Below are 25,295 nucleotides of genomic sequence, written 5' to 3'. Positions count from 1 at the left end.
CTGGACATTACGGTTTCTTTCTCTGATGTTGTGTGCACTGTGAACATTTTGTCCTGAAGTCAACTGTATGTCTTCTCTCCCCTCACAGTGTTCTTAGCTCTTGGAAGCCTGGATGTGCAATCAGGCAGGTTTGTGACCCTCAAGGAGTCTTATTAGAAAGTTAGAAGACCGAGGCCAGCACTGTGGCATAGAGGGTAGGGCCGCCGCCTGCAGTGCTGGCATCCCATATGGGCGCTGGTTCTAGTTCTGGCAGCCCTACTTCCAATCCAGCTCTCTATTGTGGCCTGGGAAGCAGTAGAGGTTGGCCCAGGTTCTTAGGCTCCTGCACCCATGTGGGAGACTCAGAGGAGGCTCCTGGCTCCTGGTTCCTGGCTTTGGATCGGCAAATCTCTGGCCATTGTGGCCAGCTAGGGAGCGAACCAGCAGATGGAAGATCTCTCTCTCTCTCTCTCTCTCTCTCTCTCTCTCTGCCTTTCCTTTTCTCTTTGTGTAACTCTTTCAAATAAATAAATAAATATTTTTCAAAAAAAGAAAGTTGAATGACATTTTCATTTGCCTTAACATATTGTGTTTCACTTTTAATTTCTTGTTTGACCCATTGGTTGTTCAGGAGTATGCTGTTTAATATCCATATACTTATGAATGTTCCAAAATTCCTCCAGCTGTTGATTTTCAGTTTCAAACCATAATAACTGGAAAAGATACTTGATGTGATTTCAATCTTTTTAAATTTGTTAGGGCTTATTTTGTGGCCAAACACATGATCTTTCCCGGAGAATATTCCATGTGCACTCGAGAAGAATGCGTATTCTGTGGCTACTGGATAAAATGCTCTGTGTGTATCTGTTAGATCCACTGGGGCTATAGTGTTGTCTAAGTCTGCTGTGACCACCAGAAGTAATAACAATGCAATATTGATGATGATAGTAAAGAGGGCAGAGGAATCCTTGGGAGGTAGTAGACATGTTTATGGCCTTGATGGTGGCAATTGTTTCACTGATATATATTTATCCCCAGACTCACAGAGTTGTATATATTACATATGTGCAGCTCTTTGCATGTGAATAATATCTCAATAAAGTGGTTTAACTTAAAGGTACATAACAAATAAAAACTTCAGCCCCATGGTGTGAAAGTTTTCTTGCTAAGCCAAACAAGTACATTGATTGCATGGGTTTTATGATCACAAAGGGACAGGAGACAATGGGGAGTATCTCTGGACTATGTATGTAATTCCTTGAAACTCTCATTTTTATGCCTGCACAGGCCATTAGCTGCCAGCACAGCTCATTAGATATTTTTCTAAATTCTATTGAGTTGAACAGGTTGCATATAGGAAGAACCCCACAATTAAATGGATCCGGATAGACTTACCAAAATGTATGGGTGAGGGGCTGGCACTGTGGCGCAGCGGATTAATGCCCTGGTCTGAAGTGCCAGCATCCCATATGAGGGCCCGTTCAAGACCTGGCTGCTCCACTTCCCATCCAGCTCTCTGCTATGGCCTGAGAAAGCAGTAGAAGATGGCCCAAGTCCTTGGGCCCCTGCACCCACATGGGAGACCTCGAGGAAGCTCTTGCTCCTGGTTTCAGATCGGCGCAGCTTCGGCCATTGCGGCCAATTGGGATTGAACCATCAGATGGAAGATATCTCTCTCTCTCTCTCTCTGCCTCTCTGCCTCTCCTCTCTTTGTGTAACTCTGACTTTCAAATAAATAAATAAATCTTTAAAAAAAAAAGTATAAGTGAGACTTTCCTCTCTCCCTGGACAGGGTTTGGAAATGGCCTTTGAGAGCACTTGGGGCCGGTGCCATGGCTCAATAGGCTAATCCTCCGCCTTGCGGCGCCGGCACACTGGGTTCTAGTCCCAGTTGGGGCGCTGGATTCTATCCTGGTTGCTCCTCTTCCAGGCCAGCTCTCTGCTGTGGCCCAGGAAGGCAGTGGAGGATGGCCCAAGTGTTTGGGCCCTGCACCCGCATGGGAGATCAGGAGAAGCACCTAGCTCCTGGCTTCGGATCAGCACGATGCGTCGGCCGCAGTGGCAATTGGAAGGTGAACCAACGGCGAAAAGGAAGACCTTTCTCTCTGTCTCTGAAATTCCTCCTGTGAACCTCTCTCATTTAATCCAGGCTGCCCACACCCCTAAGCAGATTTTCTGCCCTGCTGCATGTGAGATTTCTCTGACATTTGCCTATATGAAGGGAGAGCCAGAAGGCTGTGCTTTTGTCCATTGTCCGTGTCCAGAGTGTTCAACCCAGGAGTGCCTGTACAGGGGTAACAGATGTGAGGCTGCTTATCTTCTCTCGGCTAGCCCCTGTCCAGCAATCCCCCAAATGCCCAGCTCCTCCAGCTATCTTGTGTGCTGCAGGGATTGTCTCAAGTCCTTCTGCACAGCAGTGTTGCTGAGGGGTCTTCACTGGCTTCTCCTTCAAGGTGACATTGGGTTTCTCTAGGAAAGGAACTATGTGATGCACCAGTGCTTCTAAAATAAAAAGCATCTTCTAAAAGCTCATGAACATACAGATCATGAAAAAACGTATGCATCAATTTCTATTTTTTGCACTAAAATAAACTGACCTTCAAATTCCATGTTCTATGAACTTTTGAAAATACCCTTACATACATATTGTGGCCTTCCTCAGATTCTCACATGAGTGGAACTTCCGTCTCTCAAGTTACTACAATGTCCTTTGAGACTGACAATAGCAATAAAAATATATGATGCATGTACAGATCTTAAAACTGTATTTTCCTTTTCTTGTACCAGTCAATCCTCCCAATCCAGTGACATTAACAGGGATTGCCTATTCATATCTAACAGCAGTATACCCATTTCATGGGAAACTAGAGCTAAAGGAAGATATATTAGATTTGCATGGTTACTAACTGAAAGAATCAGAACTCATGGGGCCAGTGCTGTGTCACAGAGGGTAAAGCTGCCATTTGCAATACCAACATTCCATATGGGCACGAGTTCAAGTCCTGGCTGCTCCACTTTCAATCCAGCTCCCTGCTAATGCTTTTGGGAAAACAGTGGAAGATGGCCCAAGTGCTTGGGCCTCTGCACTCACATAGGAGACCTGGATGAAGCTCCTGCTTCCTGGCTTCAGCCTGGCCCAGCCCCAGCCATTGGAAGATCTCTCTCTCTCTCTCTCTCTCTCTCTCTCTCTCTCTCTGTAACTCTGCCTTTCAAATTAAAAAAAAATAGAGTCAAGACTCAAATTCAGACACACTTCATGACCATGGACCAATTTTTTTTCCATCTTATATTCGGCTTTATTCCCTCACCTGAGGATGTATAAAGCACGACTTCGCAGTTTCTTTCTTCAATCTCCCTTTATAAATCAAGAGTAAAGATTCCACCGAAAACTCTGAACCCCATCTACTTCAGCCTGATAAAACGCTTCACCAGCACTTGCATTTCTGATTCATTGTGCTCCACCACCTGAGTAGACTCCATCTATTATACTCAACAAGCCAACCATGGAATTGATCACCAGCTATTACCCTCTGCAGGGTTACGAGTGCCATTATATCATATCTGGGAAGTAGAGTTACATTTCAGCTTTTGTCTAAAATGTTTAAATAAGGGAAAGAGGTGCAATCGTTGGATATAAAAATCACCTTTTAATCTAAAATTTTCTAAACACTTCTTTCTTTGAAAGGTAGAGTGACAAGGGAGAGAAGGAGAAGAAAGGAAGGAGAGAGGGAAGAAGAAAGAGAGAGAGAGGAGAAAAGAAAGAGGAGACAGAAGAAACATTTTGCATCCACTTGTTCACTCCTCACATGGTAGCCAAAATGGTGGGGGCTGAAGCAGGTTGAGACAGGAGCCAAGAACTCCATCCAGGTCTTCCAAGTGGGTGGCATGAACTCAAGTACTTGGGCCATAATCCACTTCTTTCCAGGCACATTAGTAAGGAGCTGGATAGGAAATGGAGCAGATGTTGGTGTCACAAGCAGCAGGTGGACCCATTGAGCCACAATGCTGGCCCCTTTCATTAAAATTTCAAATTCGATTTAGCCCTTATTTTTTACATCTGGTACTGTGACTCCTCCCTCCCTACCCCACTTCTTGGCTCTTTGGGAAAGTCCTAGGTTGGTTGGTTGGTTTGTTTGTTTGTTCATTTTTGAAGAAAAAAACAAAGAAAAGAATCGAAGTATAAATTTACCTTTTATACTGTCAGGTGCTCAGTCTTGCCCAACTTGGCAGATAAACAGAAAGACACAATTGAATTATAGATGAGCAGTAAGCACCTAGATGTGTCTGCTTCATTCATTCTCATGTTGGGGGACTTAGAAAAATGAATGTCTGGATGTAAATCAAAATTGCGACTCAGATTTGAATAATACCACACAGATATGGACAAAAAGCAAGCTGTCCCTTTGCAAGCTCCTAGCACTTCTCTTAGTCTTTTACATTATTTGGTTGATGAAGGGCTTTCTGATTTGTCATAGTAATCCAATCTTTCTTGGTCATTGCCACTCCTTGTGAAGAAGGGATGACTGTGGTGAACCTAAAAGTAAGACTCCATGTTATGTGCTCACAGGACATCTGGTTAATTAAAAGACCTCAAATGACTTGCTCTATATCGCACAGATAACGACTCATAGCAAAGCAGCCCCCTTACCAAAGAGCAGATACTGAGCCTGCTTGCCCTTAATCATGAATAGCAGGCCTGGTCTCATTGCCGTACCTGTCATAGAGCTGGTCAAACAGGCCAATCCCATCCTCCTGCAGGGTCCAGGGACACCTCACCTTCTCACTGCTCCTACTGGTCCACTCTGTTCTCAAGTGCAACCATTGTGCAGTCCTATACACTGGTACCCTCCTCCCCATATGTCAATGCAATTAATAGCCTTCTGTCCATCTCTTTGGTCCAAGGTTGGATGCCTTATGTTTGGCATCCCAATAACAGTATGAAGAGGAGGTGATAAAAACAGTGGCATGTATTAGACTCATTTCAGAGATGTTCAGAAATATTAGCCCAACACATATGGCTACTAAAGAATGGAACTTCTTGGCTCTTCAGACTTTAATCCCAGAGCTCTCTTCTGTTCTGTTGTGCTTTAGTTCAGGTTCTCCCAGAAGCAAACACTAAGAACTCTGGTACAAGTGATTTATTATTAGGGAAGTTCTTGCAGAAAAGGCTACTGAGGGCATGAAACCAAGAGGAGAGGGGTTGGGAACAAGCTGAGCTGGAGTGGGATTTCAGGTGAAGAGCAGCCTCAGTTTACAATACAGACACGTCTTGGATTCTGGCCCCTCTTGAAATAGCAATACTTCCCATGAGTCACTGGTTCTGCCCCAGGGTGGGTGTGAAATACAGACAGCTCTGGCTCTCTAGGTGGCCAGGAAGCTCCTACTCCAAGGGTCATCCTCTGAAGGAAGTCACAACTATGAACTGCTTGCAGCTGGAATATCAGACAAATGTAAGAGGTTTATTTAAATTTGGATTTTAGATAATGAATAATTTTTAAAAGAAAAATGTGGAATGAAAACATACTTATACTAAAATGTCTTTATTGTTTACCTGAAATTCAGAGTTAAATGGGCCTCCTGTATTTGTATTTGTTAAAGCCAACAATCATATTTACTATAAATTCAACAGGTATTGGGGATGGGCACAGGGCACAGGCAAAGAGAATGGGTGGATAGGGGCTCTGGACAGAGTGCCAAGAGTGTGCACCATTGAGCTGCATTTTAGGACTCCATAATGCCTTGCAATGTTGAATTATTCCAACCCTCAAAGCTCTCCAACAACCATGAATAATCCAGACTAACCAGCGCACCCTGAACATCAGAGCCTAGAGCATGACCTACTTTTGCTTCTCCCAAGGAAAAAGCTTCCCACCTAACAATTCCTTTAGAATCATTTCTTCCTATACAACCATCTTGCCCATTCTTCAAGGAGAAACCTACCCAACCCCCACCTTTTCTATGCAACTCTCTCTGTCCACTTCAGCCTCAAAGCACGTTTCCACACTCATGTTCATACACTTTTTCATTCAACAAATATTTAGTGATGACCTGCTAAACACAAGGGTATCATTGGAAATAAGAAGTCCATGTGGTGAGTCTCAGTCCTCAAGGGCAGAGAAAAGGGAAATTAACCTGAAAAGTACGGTGCTTTAACATAGAGGCTTTGCAGTATTTAATGGGAATAAGTCACCTACATTAGACAAGAGTATCTGTTCACTGTGCAGAGAAGTTGAAGTTTGAAGGAAGAAAAGAAGTAGACAAAAAGGGGGATATCATTGGGGCAGATGTGTGAAAATACACTTATGGAGAAATTAGAGTGAGACGGAATAAAGTCTTTGGACCATGGCGCTGGGAATGGCTCTGTGGTGCTCTGTAGGATTTGGGGTTTGGGATATAGAAGGGTAGTGAATAAGGAGGACTCACCTAAGATAATAGTCTCAAACTTGTCTTAGCACTAAAATCACCCCCAGATACTTTAAAAAATGCCTATTTCTGAGATCTTATGGTCAGCCAGGCTCAGGAAAGACAAGTACTCCAAGATGACACCCAGATTTCTTTGCATACTGGACAAGAAGAACAGAGGAAGAGGGAATTGGGGAAATGGCTACTTCTGCCCATCAAATGATTCTTTAAGCCACTAAAGTGCCCAAAGTGCCTGTTGGAGGCCACTCTCCACTGTGTCACTTCTCCTCCCTACTCACTCCTTTCAGTTGAAATTATGTAATAGCTATTAGACCTTCAAAAAATTGAATCCTCTACATTATCATTTAAAATAGCATAGCAATATTCTCTGCTTCTACCCTCAAGCCAATCAAATCCAAGGAGAATACAAATGAGAAATGGAAACCTATCCTTGGTGAAATTGAGAATCTCTGCTCCCACCATAACACATGAAGAAGGCTGCCTTTCTAAACAAAATCTGTACCAAAGAAAGAGGTCACCTTCCATAGAAACCCATCTCCACCAATTTCACCATAGCAGAAATTTTCCCCAAAGAGTTAACACTTGAGGGGTAGAGCCAAAAATCCCTCCTTCAGAGCCAATAGAGCCTTCCTGAATCCATTTGACACCAAGAAGACAAATGTGTTAAGAATGAATGAGGAAATATGTCAATGCCCCATTTTCAAACCAGAGAAATGCTGTTGCAGCATTGACAAACGACATGGACCAGGCAGTCCTGGTCAGTTGGAGTGATTTCACCACACACGCACACACACACACACCTGATGAGGGTGGAGGGAAAGGACCTTTGTGACAGTGGCTGAAGTCACTACTATCACAGGCCTTCAGGACTGGCACCCAACCCAGATCCCTCATCCCTGATCACAAACTAACCACAAAATTCACCCCTCCAGTTCTAAAGACCTTGGTTAGTCTGCTTGTCCTGCTACAACAAAATCCCCAAGATCAGACAATTTATAGAAAATATATGCTGCAGCCTGGAACGTCCAAGCTCAAGGTGCCAGCAGGTTGGATTGTCTGGTCAGCACAACATCCTATGGCAAGGAGGAATGGTAGATCCTCACCTGGCAGGTGGTAGAAGGGCAAGCTGGTTGAATTCTGCATGAAGCCTTTTTATAATCACCTCCTAAATCCTCCATCTGTTGATGCTCTCATATTGGAAACACCTGAATTTTGGAAACGACACATCCAAGCCATAGCAGACCTCCTGGACACCAGCAGGTGGCCACCTTCACCCCTGTTCACCACTTTCTCTGGAGTCACCAGTCCTCACCAGACTCCTGATCGTGCTTTATCTGAAGGACACAGCATAGTGAAGGGAAAGAAAATATTTTGTATTATGGGTTCAACCAAAGAAACTCACCTGAATGAAATCAAATTAATAAATTCAGAGAGCCAGAATTGTGACTCAGAGGGTTAAGCTGTTGCTTACAATGCCAGCATCCCACATCACAGTGCCAGGTCCAGTCCCAACTGCTCCAATTCGATCCAACTTCCGCTAATGTACATGGGAAAGCAGCAGATGATGGCTCAAGTACTTGGGTCTCTCTGCCACCCATATGAAAAACCAGGATGGAGTTCCTGGTCCAGCCCTGGCTGTTGTAGCCATTTGGGGAGTGAATCATCAGACAGAAGATATTCTCTCTCTCTCCCTCTCTCCCTCTCTCCCTCCACCTCTCCCTCCCTCCCTCTCTCTCTCCACCTCTCCCTCCCTCCCTCCCTCCTTTTCAAACAAGTAAATCTTAAAATAAGTTCAGAGATGCAATAGCAGAAGCCCCAAAGAAGCTGTGGATTAATTGCCAATGTGTACCCACAGACTCAGTTTCCAAAATGTTCCATGGAGCCCTAGGTTTAAAGAGAGATACCTAGTGGACGGTGTAGCTTAGGTCAAAGGATTTGGGAGCAGCCACTCTGCATGTGTGCATGCATACTCAGATGCTCACACATGCACACAAGAAAAAGTGGAAATGTGGCCAATACATGAGACTTTAAATTTGAATGCACTGAACAAATTTGAAGAATTTCATGGCAAAAAAAAATGACATGTTGCACAGGAAAGACATTCACAAAATTCAGGAAAAAATAAAAAACAAACAAAAACAGGAGGATGCTTACAAGTCACTTCCATAGTAGGAAAATGTAAGGAAAGAAAAAACCAACTAAAAAGAACTCAATGAAGTTGTAACTCTTATAATCGCAAAAAAAAAGTTGATAAAATGGTATTCGATATTAGAATTTGTTTCTACCAAATCAAAAGCTCAAATAAATCCTTCTCAGTTTTAATGATCATTTTGCAAATCTAAGCTTAAACACTGTCTTCTCGGGGGGCCCTCAGAGCCCATCCTCCCAATTTTCTTTTTACAGAATAAAATCCGGATTTTATTATTTTTCACTTTCCCCAAAATTTGAAGGTATGAATGCTCCCAGAGCCTCCCAGTAAAGTTCATATTTTGGTACAACACATTATTAGAGTAGCTGCCTGATCGAGTACAGTTTGATTATCAGAAATCATAGAAGATAACAAAATTTACCTTAAAACCTGTTCTTTAAGTGATAGGTTCTTCAATTTTTCTTAGCTAATCATCCCTCAAATGTAGCCTCAGAACCAGACTCAAAATAAGGTATCTTCTTTAAATAGATGGCCATCATTTTAGGTTTAATCTAGGCAAATTTCTTATTTGAACATCATACAAAAATTCCATAATAAGTAATGGAAAGAGTATGCAAAATCATTAGCTTCTATGGGGACAGCATGCTGCTCATCCTTAAAAATCTCAATTTTTCTTTCAGTTGCTGAGGTGTTCATTGTAAATTTCTCTGCACCACGGGCTAACATGGTGACAGAAAATGTCTTTGCTTTGTGCAGCCCTGAGTTCCCAGACGAATGGAAGCCACTTACCAAAGGACGAATGAACATTGAGGATTTCCTGGGCCATAGGTGTAAAGTCTGTGTTCTGAACAGCAAGATCAGCACAAGAACCGATTCTGCACGAGTCACTGGCCCACCCTGTGTGCAATTTTATCATCTTTCAGAATGGTCATCTGTGGGACCAGAATTGTGGCACAGAGGTTAGATCAATGTATGAGATGCACAAGTACCCCATTTGAGTCCCAACGGCTCCACTTCTGATCCAACTCCTTGCTAATGTGCTGGGAAGGCAGCAGAAGACAGGTCAAATACTTGGGCCCCTGCCACCTACCTGGAAACCCAGATAGATGTTCAAACAACATAGTCATTTACGACAGAGCCACAATCAAGCATGGTAGATACTACATATAATAGCCAGGTACTCACTATCCCTTACCTGCATGCTTTGTGTTCCTTGTTAAATATTCATCACCTTTGACATTATTAATTATTTGCCTGTTTGTTTATTATCTCTACCTCCACTAGGAAGTGGAAAATCTATTAGCATAGGGACTTTCTTTTCACTGTTATGTGAAAGCACTTGATACATAGTAATTATGAATAAATTTGTTAAAGTAGGAATAGGAATTAATTGTTAAGAAAAACAAACACAGGTCTTCCCTTATGGGTTTATAATCTATCGGGGAAAGCAGAGAAGTAATTAAAATAATTATTTGTGTACTTATAATGGGGTAATTACCTTGATTTCTCCTTTGGAAGTAATGTGTTTAAATGAAAAGCTATTTAAATTTCTAGCTGTACTTTTCATTTTATTTAAGGAATAACTGTGTAATGACTGTCAGAAATTTCAGTTGGCAAAAAAAGAATAGTATAACCTGCAGACCCTGACAGAGTCGATTACCTTAAAATAGCACATAAAATATAATTATTATTATAATCTTTGTTATCTCAAAGCAGATTATAGGGGGAGAATGCAAGAAAAACTGATCCACTGGTGGTGTTGAGATGTGCTGTTAAATTGTATAACTATTAGAAAAGAGAAAAACATACCAAGGTAGGCAAAATTGAAATGGTTCAGTGATCCAGGGTCATTGACAACAAGAATAATTATACCCACATGCCCCCCTAGCTTCTGGGAACAGCAGGTGCTCAGATTGTAATGCTCCAAAGATCCGGAATCTTCAAGAGTGATTAATGTTCAACCTATTTAGTGCAATAGTTTGTCATCTGAGAGAAATTTTCCAATACCAATCACAGATGGACGTGTAAAGACTTTGGTCATTTTCTTTCTCTCTCTCTCTCTCTCTCTCTTTTTTTTTTTTTTTTTTTTTTTTTTTTTTTTGACAGGCAGAGTTAGACAGTGAGAGAGAGAAAGGTCTTCCTTTTCCGTTGGTTCACCCCCCTAAATGGCCACTCCGAAGCCAGGAGCCAGGTGCTTCCTCCTGGTCTCCCATGTGGGTGCAGGGCCCAAGCACTTGGACCATCCTCCACTGCCTTCCCGGGCAACAGCAGAGAGCTGGACTGGAAGTGGAGCAACTGGGGTGCCGGCGCCACAGGCGGAGGATAAGCCTAATGAGCCACGGCGCCGGCCCTGGTCATTTTCTATACATCAGGCCTCAATATATTTATAACTAATAATCTGCTATAAAAGAGGAAATTGGAAAAACCTAAACACAAGTGGGAGACCATCTTGGCTCCTCTCCCAGTTCCAGCTTCCTGTAAATATACAGCCTGGAAGGCGGCAGGTGATTGTTCAAGAAGTTGAGTCCCTGCCAACGACGTGGGAGACTCTGAATGAGCTCTCAGTTCCTGCTTCAGTGTGGCCATTCCCAATCATTGAGGGCGTTTGGGGAGTAAACCACCACATGGGAGGCAAATCTCTCTCTCTCTCTCCATCTGTCTGTCTCTCTCTCTCTTTCAAATAAATGATTTTAAAAGAGTAGGTGACCTCAGAACCTCAACCTGATCACTGAGCTCAAACAGATTTCTTCAATAACTGTTACGAGACCTGGATGGACAGGAGGGACAGGACATTAACCAAGTGGCATCTCCTCACCTTCTGACACCTATGGGAAAAGTAATTCAGGGACAGTCAAATTAACACAGCTTTTTTGTTTCTTCCAGACATATGGACTCTGGTTTGGTTCTTTCAGAAGAATCCACAGGTGCAAGAGTACAGCTACTATTGATCCTACCAGCCCTGTGTTAATGTGGCACCACGTCCACTCTGTCCAAGCACTTCAGGACCTTGGTGTTTTGTCCCCTCTTAATAGCATGTCACCATTGATTATTCTGTTCATCCTCCATCAATCGTTCAATACTTTCTCCTACTTGTCATTCTCTAATCCTTCATTTACCACCCCATTTTATCATCTGCTTCTTTCTTTTCTTGCACAATGAGAGTAAGATTCAATTTGCCAGGTCACCATGCTTAGATTTCATGAGTGCACATACACATACACTATGTAATGTGTACAATTAAACATGCGTTCTATAACCTGCTCACATTATATACGTACATTATGTAAGGTGCCTTTCACAGGAAATTATAGGTGGTCTCTGCAAGTCTTATAATCGGTCCGTCTCTCTCCAACAGAAAGGTTAAGAACACAAATCTTCATCCAGAAAGCCCGAGTTCAACCTCTGACTCAGTCTTACTATTTATGAGTAATCTTCAAAAAGTTCACAGAAAATGTATATTATGAAACAAAACCTATATGTTGGTTTTAATTTTTTTGTACCAGAGTATACTTACCTTTAAATCTGTTCTTCATGAACTTTTCGAAGTACCCTCATGTATTTGTCCTGCTCAAGTTACTAAACATCTCTGAGAATCAGTTTTCTCATACATAAAGTGAGGAGAATATCTACTGTAGAGTATTGTGGTAAAGACTTTTAAGTATAATGTGCTTAAGATACTATCACATGGGGCCAGCATTGTGGCACAGCTGGTCAAGCCCCATATGCAACACCAGCATCCCATATCAGAGTACTGGTTCAAGTCCTGGCTGCTCCTCTTCCAATCCAGCTCCCTGCTACTGGGCCTGGGTAGGTAGCAGAGGATGGCCCAAGTCCTTGGGCCCCTGCCACGCACATGGAAGATACATATGGAATGCCAGGCTTTGGCCTCACCCAGCCCAGGCCATCGCAATTATTTGTGAAGTGAACCCACTGATGGGAGGTCTTTTTCTCTGTCTTATCCTCTCTATCACTCTTGCAAACAGAAATCAATCTTTAAAAAATTAGCACAGGCTCAGTACAGAATTTCCACTCAAGTGTTTACTATGAGAATATTTATACTGGCAAACCCATCACCTCTAACTTCTTGTTCTTTTACCAAGGCTTGGGTTGGTGGACTACTGATGGATATCTGGGAAAGCAGATACTTGGCTCTTCACACCCAGGTTCCTAAGAGAGGATGGAATTCATGGTTTTTAAATCTAGATGAACATAAGAGTCATCTGTAGAGCTTCAAAGACATACAGATGCTGGAGAGTCACTCCAGACATTCAGAGTCATGGTCTGGAAGGACAGGGATATTCAATCAAGATAAAGAAGCACTGGACTGGGGCCAGCATTGTGGGGCAGTGGGTTAACCTGCTTCCTGAGACACTGGCACCCCATATGGTTTGAATCCTGGCTGCTACATTTTCCATCCAGCTTCCTGCAGTGGAGGATGGAGTGCTTGGGTCTCTGGGACCTGAATGGAGTTCTGGGCTCCTGGCTTCAGCCTGGGCCAGCCCCAGCCATTGCACCCATTTGGAAAGCAAGCCAGAAGATAGAAGACATTCTCTCTCTCTTTTTCTGAGTGTGGCTCCAACCTTTCAAATAAATAAACCAAATCTTAAAAAGAAAACACTGAACCAGTCTAGGTTTTAACTCCAACCTCTTAGGCATCTGTGATTCTAGATTCATTCTCTTTCCTTCTAATTATCTTCAATTCCATCATTTCATACTCAGTATGAATGCCAAAGGCCATATGCATAAAAATGGTTGGGTTTTGCCTGGTGAATTTGTACATAATTCTCCTTATTTCCTAGACTGCAAGTGAAACAGTTTGATTGGAAAATGAATTTTTAATTCAGCTAGAGGGGAGAAAGGAACAGGAATTGCAGGGAAAAATCCCAGATTCCCAAACCTTCCTTGCAGAACTCCAGAGAGGAAACTGAGAAGAGCACAAGCCTATTTATTAAAGAGCTTTCTGTAATAACTGTGTAACATTTGTCTCATGCAAAAAGACACTGAAAAGATAGCCAAGTTATTTCTGGTCCCTTCTGTGTAGGATGAATATAGATACCTATAAATCTTCTGGACATGACCAGACAGCATCAATAAACTTGAATGATGGCCCAGCACTAACATAATTAAGAAGAATTAATCCTACAGACTCTGTAGTGATAGGTGAGTTGTCCATAAGAGCCTTGTCAGCACTTCAAATATTTTTCAACTGACAAAGATTGGACATTAGGGAAGCCCAAATATATGTAGTCAGACACAATCTGACAAGATCTACCAAGATGAATCAACTTCTCCACTCTGGGGGACAGGGTTGGCGGGAGGAGTTCTGTTAGGAAAGCAGAGAGCAAGCAAAGTTTTATCTACAAGACTCCAGAAGTCAAAGGAAGGTTAGCTTCACAAACAGCTGGTAAGAAAATGACGTGGAGGGAGGCAGGCATTGTGGCACAGCGAGTTAAACTGCCACTTGGGATGCCTGCATCCCATATTAGAGTGTAGGTTCGAATCTTGGCTATTCTGCTTCTGATTCAGCTTCTGGGAGAAAGCAGATGGAGGCTCAATTGAAGTACTTAGGTCCTTGCCACCCACATGGAAAATCCAGATGGAATTCCAGACTCTTGGCTTTAGGCTGACCCAGTCCTGGCTGTGTGAACACTTGGGGAATGAACCAAATGATAGACGATCTCACACTGGCTCACTTGTTCACTCTCATTCTTGCTCTGCCTTTCAAGTAAATTAAAATAAATAAACAAATTTTCATTTAAAAAGCAAAAGAACTTCAGGTGATTTTCCTGTAGGATGGCAATGGAGCTACTCTACAGCAGAGCCATTCAAAGTGTGGCTTGCTGACTGCAAACTGTTTCTGTACATGAGGAAATAGTTTGTGCCAGAATATAAATCTACAGTATAATTAAGCACACACTTAGTTTGTTCATTTTTTTATCCACAGCAAAGACTTTCTCAGTGAAAGAGTCCTGTGTTGCTTTGCATTCTGATGCAGGCTCCTTATCTCATCAAGGAGCAGTAACAGCTCGCCATCCAGGAACTTTGAGTGGCACCAGCTAGAACGCCTTTTGATTCTGAAGCTTTCAGTCCATGAAGTGAGGGCTGTGATGTGCTGCCCAGCTTCCCCTTTGGAAGTGAGCTGCTCTTCCTCCAGTGGGATGAATGGTAATCACAGCTCATGGCTATGTCCCTCACTAGGAATGAGTTCAGATCTGTGGGCCATGATTCCCCTGAAGTCACACCCTCTCCCTGGGTACAAGCCTGCATCCAATGGTGGTTGGGTGCACAGACATGAAAAGTCATCCTCTATGCCTCAATCAGTACACCAATACTGATATACAATACAATACTCAATCAATACTTAAAGGTCAACTTGAGGCCTCTGTTGCAATTTCTTCTTCCAAATCCCACGTCCTTCACAACTCACAAGTATTCCTATCAGAAGACCATCACATCCTCTCAGTAAACTCCCTGAATGCAAATCTCAGTGTCTGGATCCCAGGAGATTCAACCTAACATTCCTGGACTCAGTAAAGAAAGAAAGAAGACTTTCCAAGATTTAAGATAAAGTAGAAACAACAAGGAAAGGTCTTCAGGATTCTCCATGATAGGTCTGAACTCATTTTCTCTAACTTATCTCACAACAAGCTCCCTGACACGACCTACTGCTCTTTCCTACACATACTCCTAAACCGTGTGATTCACTTGTCTACTATTTGTTCTCTACCAGATATGCCCCCTTGTTCATCAGTACTTTTCAGGGTCCCAAATGTTTTTTCAGGTCTCCCTCCCATGCCTCCTCCTCCTTGATATCTTCCCAGGCACCCTTCACTCCAGTTCTCAGATTTCAGACCACAAAACTGCCTGCTACTGTGCTCCAAACCTTGACCTTCTCCTGTCCAGTTTAGAGAAGGAAGCCTCTAATCTAAGTCCTCTTTTTAATCTGTTTGACACATATCATTCTGGAATTTTTAGTTTTCTTGACACTTGTACCCAAATATTGGCATATAGAGAAGATTCATAGGTACACTTAGGCTTTTTTAAAAGATGCCTGCCATAGCAGCGAGTGCTACATATTCTACATTCTGGATATTGCCTTTTCACCTATTTCTTCTTCATTGCAAAGTCTATATTGCCACATACAGTAATTCCACAGCATGTTTTCCACAGTTTAGACAACCTCTTATTTTATACTCCTTCTTATTTTTCTTATCAAAATGCTTCATCAACATCCTCGTTCAGCACTCCTCAGACCCCTCAGGCACATACTCGCCTGGATGCATAGCAAGAAGTAGGATTCCTTTTACACATTTTAATAAATGCTGTCAACTTGCTCTTACAGTGACTGTACAATTTGCCCACTCACCAGCCTTGTATACGAGCCCCAACCCCCACCCCAAATCACGGCCATCCTATTCTTGATTTGATGTGCTGCTCCACCTGAAGAACCCACAAGGACATTCCTTCCTGAATCAGTCCAGCCCAGCAGCCTCACTCCACCCTGTAAGGGCTCTGCTATTGAATGTCATTAAAATAAGTGTTCCATGGAGTAAGACTTTGATCTTCTTTGTTCACCACTGCAATCCCAGAGCCTGGAACATTGCTCCCCGACACACACACACACACACACGCACACACATGTTGTTCTCAATGAATAGTTTTGCATACTGAAGACAAGTAGTATCTGTATACCCACTTTGCAGCTCACACAAGGCTGAGTCCAAATGGAAGATCATGTAGAACCCACAGAGTCTAACTCCCCACCCCACAGCAGCATGCATACACATGCACATACTACGATAGAGCCATTTCCCCACCTGGCCCTGAGTTCTAGCTCTGAGCACCCCCATCTGCCCCTGTTCAGAGGCTTGATCCTTCTTGATGACAGCCATTCCCCTAGATGGGATGGCCATGCTCAGACAGCCAATACACTCCACATGAACCTCCCACCCACAGTTCAGGATCAGGATTGTTCTTTCTGCAGGCACACACATTGTTAAGACTGGGTGATGTGGGGACGGCATTGTGGTGTAGCAGGTTAAGCTCTATCTACAACACTGGCATTCCATATAGGAGTCAGTTTATGTCCCAGCTGCTCCACTTCCAATCCAGTTCCCTGTTTGTGTGCCTGGGAAAGCAGCAGAAGATGGCCCCAGTGTGTGTGCCCTTGTCACCCATATGGGAGACCTGGAAGAAGTTCTGGGCTTCTGGCTTCAGCCTGGCCCAGCTGTGGCTGTTGCAGCCATTTGGCTAGTGAACCAGTGAATGGAAGATCTCTCTGTCTCTCCCTCTCTCTGTGTAACTCTGACTTTTAAATGAATAAATAAGTTTTTTAAATGAGGTTATATGAAGATACAGTCATCTCAATGTGCCAGAGAAATCATACAGGGTTACATATAATATGAGAACAATATATTTTCTTTGCTCTATTTAGCTTCATCATCATCAGGCAGTCTCTCCCACCAAAGTCTCTACCTCCTTCATAGAACAGCACCTTCTCTTCTCCAGGAGGGTGTAGGTGAGAGGGAAGTATTGAGGAGAGAGAAGATGGTATTTGTGAGATCTCTCGAACTAGCTCCTGAAACAGACACCTATTGTCCATGTCCCTAGACACAGTCTTTTCACCCCTCTCATATGCAGCAGTGAACCCTGGATGAGTATCTACCTCTCTATCCTTCACCAGAAGTCCTTGAAGTCTAATCATCACAATACACCTTACCTAAACAAGAACCCCCACAGTGGATATTTCTAATGGGTGGAGTTGGAGATCTCTCCATATCATGTTTAATGGAAATATGCCTGAAGCTACAACTGAAATTTAGAAAGGGGTCAATTAATATTTATTGAATCAGTGAATGAATATGTATGAAGCAGTTGGCATTTTGAGAACTCACAAAGGTAGAAAGAATGATTTTTTATGAAATTGGTACAGTGCTGAGAATGGTCACTTGATGAAAGAGGGTAGGAAGTAGAAAAAAGGAGAGCCTAAGAGATCCTAGACAAAAAGAAAGGCCACCCCAGGAGAGCACCTAAAGCAAGAATCACATTGCCCTTCCCAACCTCTTTCCTATTCCAGCCCAAGCAACTATTGCACCATTTCCTATGGGACTGGTTGACCATCCATGGAGAAAACTGTGCCCCAAAGTTTCTAATGAGAGGGGATAGCTCCCAGCAGAGTGGTCTGATTCAGAGAAGCTGTGGTGAGGCATTTTATTCAGAGGCTCCTACAAAGATGATGTCCATCAGCAAAAAGATCAAGGGACTGGTTCCTGTACTCCAATGAGGTCTCACCAGGGAAAGCTGGGTGATGGGGAAAGAAGTTGTATGAGTCTTCTAGGGCAGCCATTATGAAGTACCACATCCTGTGTAGCTAAACAGAGAAGTATGGTCTTATAGTTCTAGAGGATAGAAGTTCAAGATTGAGATGTTGGCAGGGTTGATTCCTTCTGAGGGTTGCCAGGAGGACCCTTTTCCAAGCCCCTCTCTTAACTCCTGGTAATTGGTTAGCAATTATTGTTATTCCTTGTTTTATAAATCTGCTTTTGTGTTCATGTGACATTCTCCCTGTATCTCTTTATGAATCCTTCCCTCTGTGAATGTCTATGACCAGATTTCCCTTTTCATAAGAACAGCAATCATTTTGATCATTTTGGAGCAGATCCTATCTAATTATTTTATCTTGATTTGATTACAAGTGCAAAGACCCTGTTTCCAAATAAGGTCATATTCTGAGAAAGTAGAGGTTAGAACTCATCTTTGTGAAGGACGTAATTCAAACCATAACAGAGATGATACCGAGACAAAGGTATGTTGACAGAGACCATGGACATTGTCTGGAAACTAACACTAAAGCTATTGCTTTTTTTATTCAGAGGTTGGTAAATCCTGGAAATTGAGGTGATACATAAGTAAAGCAGCACTTTATCTACTGAAAGGCTGGTCCCAGACCAAGAAGTATCAGCATCACCAGAGCTTGCTAGAAAGCTTGTTAGAATCTCAGGTCCCACCTATACCAACTGAATCATAGTTGCATTTTAAGTTTCCAAGGAATTCACACAGCCATTAAAGGTTGAGACGCACAGCTCTAAAGGAGACATGTCTCACAGAGCTCAGTAGTGAATACATAGTTTATTCTGAGACTATTCCTAAAAGAAGAAGAAAAAGGAACATCCCACTAACAAATTGCCTTTGCTTCTTGAAATCTAGAGATGGATAGTTGAAGAACTGTGAGGCACTCTGTATCTGTGGAAAGGAGCTGAGTGTTTTCTCAACAGAATTGTTGATGGAGGCTTGAAAATGGAGTTATCAAAAAGCTAACTGCATCTTAGAATCTCGTGATGGGCCCTCATGGGCTTATCAGACCAACCGAGAATGCAAGAAGCGCTCAGAAATGCTGAGTAGCTGTCCTGATGTATTGAGGAATTGCTTGCCACTTGCATCTTCAAAAAAGAAATGCTGGTCTCAGAATATTATCTCATTCCCCAAATAAATTTTACTTCAAATTTACTATAATATCTTTATACCACTTCTGAGAAACATCATCTTTATGACTCTGAGCACCAAAAAAAAAAAATGCTCATTAAAATCATCGTATATTCAAGATACACAGAAATGTACATTTGCAACCAATAAGCAATTATATGCAAGGACAATTTTTGATCCATGAACAGCAAATGATTGACAGCAGAAGTTGGCAATGTTCTTCCATTTTACCCTATCATGACCTTTTTGTTCAACTTGCCTCTCATCAGCAGAAACCAGGACTGACTTAAAATAGGAAGTTCCTAATATCCCACTAAAAAATAAACTTCAAGGCTAACTTCAAGGATAAGGGAAAACAGTTTCCTTCAAATGACAGAAAAGAGAAAGTTTTCACTTGTTTCTGCATGTAAGAGAAACCCACTGCATCATACTAATGAACCAACTCAAAGAAAATTAATAGTCACACGAGAACATCTCAGAAGAACGATTCGACATGTAGGTCCACATGTGAATCCTGGTTTGCCCATTTTCCATATGTATACTCATCTTCAAATCTGCATCTCAGTTTCTTTATCTGTACAGTAGAAACCGTGATACTACCAACCTCACAAGTGTGTTGTAAAAATTCAAGCAGTTGACACATGTGGAGAAGATAAAAAATACTCAACATACCCAAGTTCTTATCGGAAGTTATCATCAGTCGGGCTAAATCTGAGTTCCCAGGCTCTCATTTCATAAGGGTCATCCTAGCTTCTACAAGGAAATCCATGGCAAAATCAAGAAAGATCAGACTCACAGTTGACCGGCGAGCAGAACCTGGATTGTAAGGCAAGGAATTCAACTATCTGCATCCAGGCAATCAGACCCAAATGTGACTGCAAGAGCTCCTGCAGACCCTTGCCAAAAACTTCCCACTTTGCCAGTTCTGAACAGATCAGATCAATATCTTTTCCTGGAGGAAAAAATGAGCCAACTTTTTTTTGTTTTAACTTATTTATTTGACAGATAGAGTTAGACAGTGAGGGAGAGAGACAGAGAGAAATGTCTTCCTTCCATTGGTTCACTCCCCAAATGGCCGCTACGACCAGAGCTATGCCAGTCCGAAGCCAGGAGCCAGGTGCTTCTTTCTGGTTTCCCATGCGGGTGCAGGGGCCCAAGCACTTGGACCATCCTTCACTGCCCTCCCAGGCCACAGCAGAGAGCTGGACTGAAAGAGGAGCAACCGGGACTAGAACCCAGTGCCTATATGGGATACCGGCACTGCAGGCAGAGGATTAACTAAGTGAGCCACAGTGCTGGCCCCTAAATGAGCCAACTTTCAATATATCATCCCATTTGCCTTACTCAGGCATGTGTCCATGTGGGAAAAGTTGGCACCTATCTTGCTTAAAGGCTCAGATACAAGAGGTAGTTTTACTGGAAGTTGTACTTTGAGTAAATAAACAAACTGAATTCAGTCCAAGGATGAGGTTTGAGACAACCTCCATTTGGTTGCAGAATCCAGATATGTGCATACACATCACAAAGTTCCCATTAAATCATGGGCATTGAGCTGTCCAAGTAGGAGAAGCTATCAAGGGAGGGCAACAGAGATATCTAACCTGGGATGCATACAGACAGTGTAAGTTAAGACAAGGCCAGGAAGATAGTCTGGAATGACCATTGAGGAAGACAAACAGCCATCACCATGACCTGACAGACATCATAAACCCAGATGTCAACTTGCTAGAGTAGGAAAGGAACTGAATAGAAGCCAACTTCAGCAGATGCAGGGAGTACACCGTCCACGGGCACATTTCCAGTTGTCTTCATTCCTCTCCTGCTCATGGAGGGGCTGTTCTACAGCAGAACATTTTAAGAGGATAGCAGAGGCCAGCGCCGCGGCTCAATAGGCTAATCCTCTGTCTGCGGCACCAGCACACCAGGTTCTAGTCCCGGTCGGGGCACCGATCCTGTCCCGGTTGCCCCTCTTCCAGGCCAGCTTTCTGCTGTGGCCTGGGAGTGCAGTGGAGGATGGCCCAAGTCCTTGGGCCCTGCACCTGCATGGGAGACCAGGAGAGGCACCTGGCTCCTGGCTTCTGATCAGCATGATGTGCCGGCCGCAGCGCACCGGCCGCGGCAGCCATTGGAGGGTGAACCAACGGAAAAGGAAGACCTTTCTTTCTGTCTCTCTCTCTCTCACTGTCCACTCTGCCTGTCAAAAAAATAATAAAAAAGAGGATAGCAGAGACCAGGACAGGTGGCAGCTGCTAGCAGTGAGGAAGGGCCAGTCGGAACAGTACCACGTTCAGAATTACCTGGAGACTCCCAGAAGTAAATATGCAGCAGTCAACAGGCTGTTCTGCAGTCTTAGGCAAGGCTTGAAGCTAATGAGGTATATCTTTTCTAAGTCTCAACTCTCCCTTTTCACAAGCCCTGTGTTCCAAAGCCCTGCAGGCTGACTGTGTCTCATGGAGGGGAGAGAAAATGTAAGTGGGAAATCCTAACAGGAGAAATGATGACAGCTGCTGTTTGTTGATCTCGGTGCTATAATTATACTAGCTCATTCGGTCCTCACAAGTCTATGACATGTAAACCTCTCTCTTCAAATTATCAATGAGAAAACTAAAGCACAGGGAGGCAAGCACTTACCAAAGGTCATTAGACTGCAGAAAACCATGACATGGCACAGTGCAATGAAGAGATACTGACAGTGAAATTACAAGAGTTTAGAAGTAGGAAGTAAATTGGAGGAGGTAGCACTGAAGCTAAGCCTGAGATGGGAGCTTTATACATTCCTCTACAGGCTTGGCCAAAGCTCCAGGTTCAGCAGCCCTTTGCACAGTAGCCTTAGGCCTTTGAGGATCTCCTTTCCTGTACTAGAATGAAAATTTCAAGTACAAGGACAAAGTCTTATTCATCCTTATTATGCACATCTGCCCACTGCAAAGGTCCCAGAAACCGAAAATGAACTGGATAAGCCTTTGGAACATTGCAACTGTATTATCTCCGCAAAGGTGCCCTGAGCATCATAAATGTTTGAGAACTGCACTAATTCTTCTCCTGGTTGGTTGTGCTACGTGGCCCAGAATAGGTGGGGAGTCAGGATTAAATCGGCTGGAAAGCCTTCCACAATTTCTATCTCTAGCACTACACTGAAACTCCACCCCCTTACATGCCCATCCAGTACTCCCACTTTCCCATCATGCACTCAAGTCTCCTCCCATACCAGGAAGGAGGGGTATGAGCACAGGTACATAGAGCTCTGTGTGAAGACACTGTGAAACTCCCAGAAAATCACAGGCACACTAAGCCCTGCCCAAGCCCATATTGTATATTCAATTAGGACACCACCTCCTACGTCATGAAAGGGACCATTGAACCAGGCAGCAGCCTTTTGGGCCTTCTCTCATGCTCTTTTCTCATGGGCAGCCTTTCTTCCTCTCTGGCTCTTTTAAGACAAGTATCTCTCCTTGTGGGCTTCCTGCATTCACACCTGCATGTATACTGACCCTACAACTTGAAGTAAATTTTTCTGTCATTATTGCACTTTATTTTGGGGACTTTAAAATATTTATCTATCTATCTATTTGACAAATGGAGTTACAGAAAGAAGGAAAGAGATCTTCCATCTGCTGGTTCACTCCCCAAATGACTGCAATGACTGGGGCTGGTTCAGACTGAAGACAGGAGCCAGGAACATCATCCCGGTCTCCCACACAGGTGCCAGGGGCTCAAGGACTTGGGCTAACTTCCACTGCTTCCCCAGGGACATTAGCAGGGAGTTGGATGGGAAGTTAAACAGCTAGGACTTGAACCAGCACTCTTATGAGAGGCTGGCCTCACAGGTGGTAGCTTAACCCTCTGTTCCGCCACACTGGCCCACATTACTGCACTTTACATTTGCCTCAGCTTAGAATTCTTATCTCACATGGAGGCAAAAGCCTGGAATAAACACTGGGAAACACATTCCTACAACAGTTGGAGGTGCCAGTTTTATTTCCAAGTTATTTTAGCTTTCTTTTAGTAGCCTGTGGTTTCTCTTCCCTCTAAGCTGTTTATAGTTTACAAACCCTAAAAGGTTACAGTTTATATAAAAGATACACCACACTACCCAAAAAAATAAATAAATAAAAAGACACACACACACACACACACACCAGTCATTGCTGTCTCTCTTCTCCTTCCCTTCTTCATTTTTCCTTCTTTGTTTCTTGTCTCTTTCTTTCCACTGAATGAAAGTGCTATGATGGTGAGGACTCTGGCTCATGCCTTATCCCAGGGCCTAAGAGAGTACCTGTTACAAGATGGAGAATAAGTAGAATGCCTAAAAAGAATAAATTAGTTATTCTAATCCTTAGGGTTAGCAAAAAGAAAACCCAAATGTCAACTGCAGCTCACTTAATCAGGATATTATCCTAATTTAAATAAATTTTTAATGTAGAAATGAATTCTTTTTCATATTCTGCCACTGAAAGTGTTATATAGAATAAAATATTTGTTCATTTACTTTCCAAATACATGATATACTATTGTGTATCAAAGGCAAACTCTGTGCTTGGCACAATTTCTTTCTCACTCTTTGTATGTATGTCTCTCTGTATGGATCTCTTGCTAGAAAGGAAGGGAAGAAAAGAGAGAGAGAGAGACAGAGAGAGAGAGAGAGAGAGAAAGAGAAAGAGAGAGAGAAAGAAAGAAAGAGAAAGAGAGAGAGAAAGAAAGGAAAAAAGGAGGGAGGAAGGGAGGGAGGGAGAGAGGGAGAGAGGGAGGGAGGGAGGAAGGAAGGTTTTATCTTTAATCTACCAGTTTGCTCTAGTTGGTTCTAGATCTAGATCTGGTTGGTTCTGCATCTATATCCAGATGAAAGGTAAATACTCCATCAAAAAGCATTACCATGAGCCATTGTCTACCTGCTTAAAGGCTTGAAATGTAGGTCATATGTTGCAATGGATAAATAAGGCAGTCATAGATCCAAAATATGAGCACTGCCTTGCCAGAGGAGACCTGCGTAAAGAGCTCTAGGCAGCCAAAACTGGAGACTAACACACTGGACAGAGGTGCTTTTTACACTGCTTATTTGAATCCTCCTGGGTATAAGTAAGCGCAATGGGAGAATCAACCAAAAACTAGTCAGAAAGAACAATAGGGGAGGCTATATCTGGGGACCAGTATGACAAACTCAAGTCATAATCAGCTTAATATGTCCCTTGGCTTTTAAGTACATACGTATGTTCACATGTTCGCATATGTGTGTATGAGCATGTGTGTTTGTGTGTGTGAAAGATGTATGGATGCATTTAAGCAGGTGCATCTATGCATTAATTTCATCAGACTTGCACTTTGAAGGGCATTTACTTTTCCATCTTCAAGCCAATAAACAAATACTAATGTCTAACTAACTAGAGACATCTAGGAAACTGGCCAAATGACTGTGCTTCCAATTTCTCCCCTCTCTGAATGTAATTTTTCCAGGTCTGCACAAACCCTCGTGCAAAGCAGGTCAGACATTTCTTCTTGATTTTCAACCACATTATTCCTCACATGCCTCTGTCGAGTGTTTGTTTTACTCTTTGCAGTTTGAACAAGACAGCAGCAAAGACCTTAGACCATTTTGTCCTCTGCCATCAGTTTCCATCAGATAAACCTCAGGTCTGCTCTTCTTCAACTTGTTCTGAACACTGATTTTCTTTTTCTTTTTCTCTTTTTTTTTTTTTTTTGTGTGTGTGTGTGTCCTCGGATAGAGGACATATCAGATATTAAACTGATAAGAACAGATACTACATTTGATTTAGCCAAAAGGCCGAGAAGCGATCACTGATTTTCTTTAAAAGTCTTTTGAATATCCTAAACATTGTTTCGTAAGGAAGTCTGTCCTTACTAACTCTCTTCTTTTAATCTTTTTAATTTGTTAGAAAGAGAGACAGAGACAGATAGAAGACAGCAGAGCAAGCCTCTAACTAGTTCACTTCCCAAATGCCCGCAATGGCTGGGCCAGGCTGAAGCTGAAGCTGGGAGCTGGAAACACAACCCAGGCCTCCTACAAAGGTGACAGAAATGCAATTACTTCACCCATCACTACTGCCCCGTAGGGTCCTCATTAGAAGGAAACTGGAGTTGGGAGCTGGAGCCAGGACTTGAACCCAGTTACTCAGATATGGAATACAAGCATGTTAACCACTGGACCACTTGTTCACCCCAATCCTTTTTTTAAAAAACTTTTAAATCACACTTGTAGAATCATTATGGATTTTTTGCACCCCTTCCCCTACCCATGAACTTATGC

At 42.8% G+C, this 25,295-nt stretch overlaps 1 pseudogene; it reads right to left on the bottom strand.

Moving 5' to 3' along the window:
* Nucleotides 1-24,726: 24,726 nt before the first annotated feature.
* LOC133761387 (U2 spliceosomal RNA) lies at nucleotides 24,727-24,824 on the bottom strand (annotated as a pseudogene).
* Nucleotides 24,825-25,295: the final 471 nt, after the last annotated feature.

The sequence above is a fragment of the Lepus europaeus genome, chromosome 5, assembly GCF_033115175.1.
Source record: "Lepus europaeus isolate LE1 chromosome 5, mLepTim1.pri, whole genome shotgun sequence".
Classification (NCBI taxonomy): domain Eukaryota; kingdom Metazoa; phylum Chordata; class Mammalia; order Lagomorpha; family Leporidae; genus Lepus; species Lepus europaeus.
This window is presented reverse-complemented; position numbering and strand designations above follow the sequence as displayed.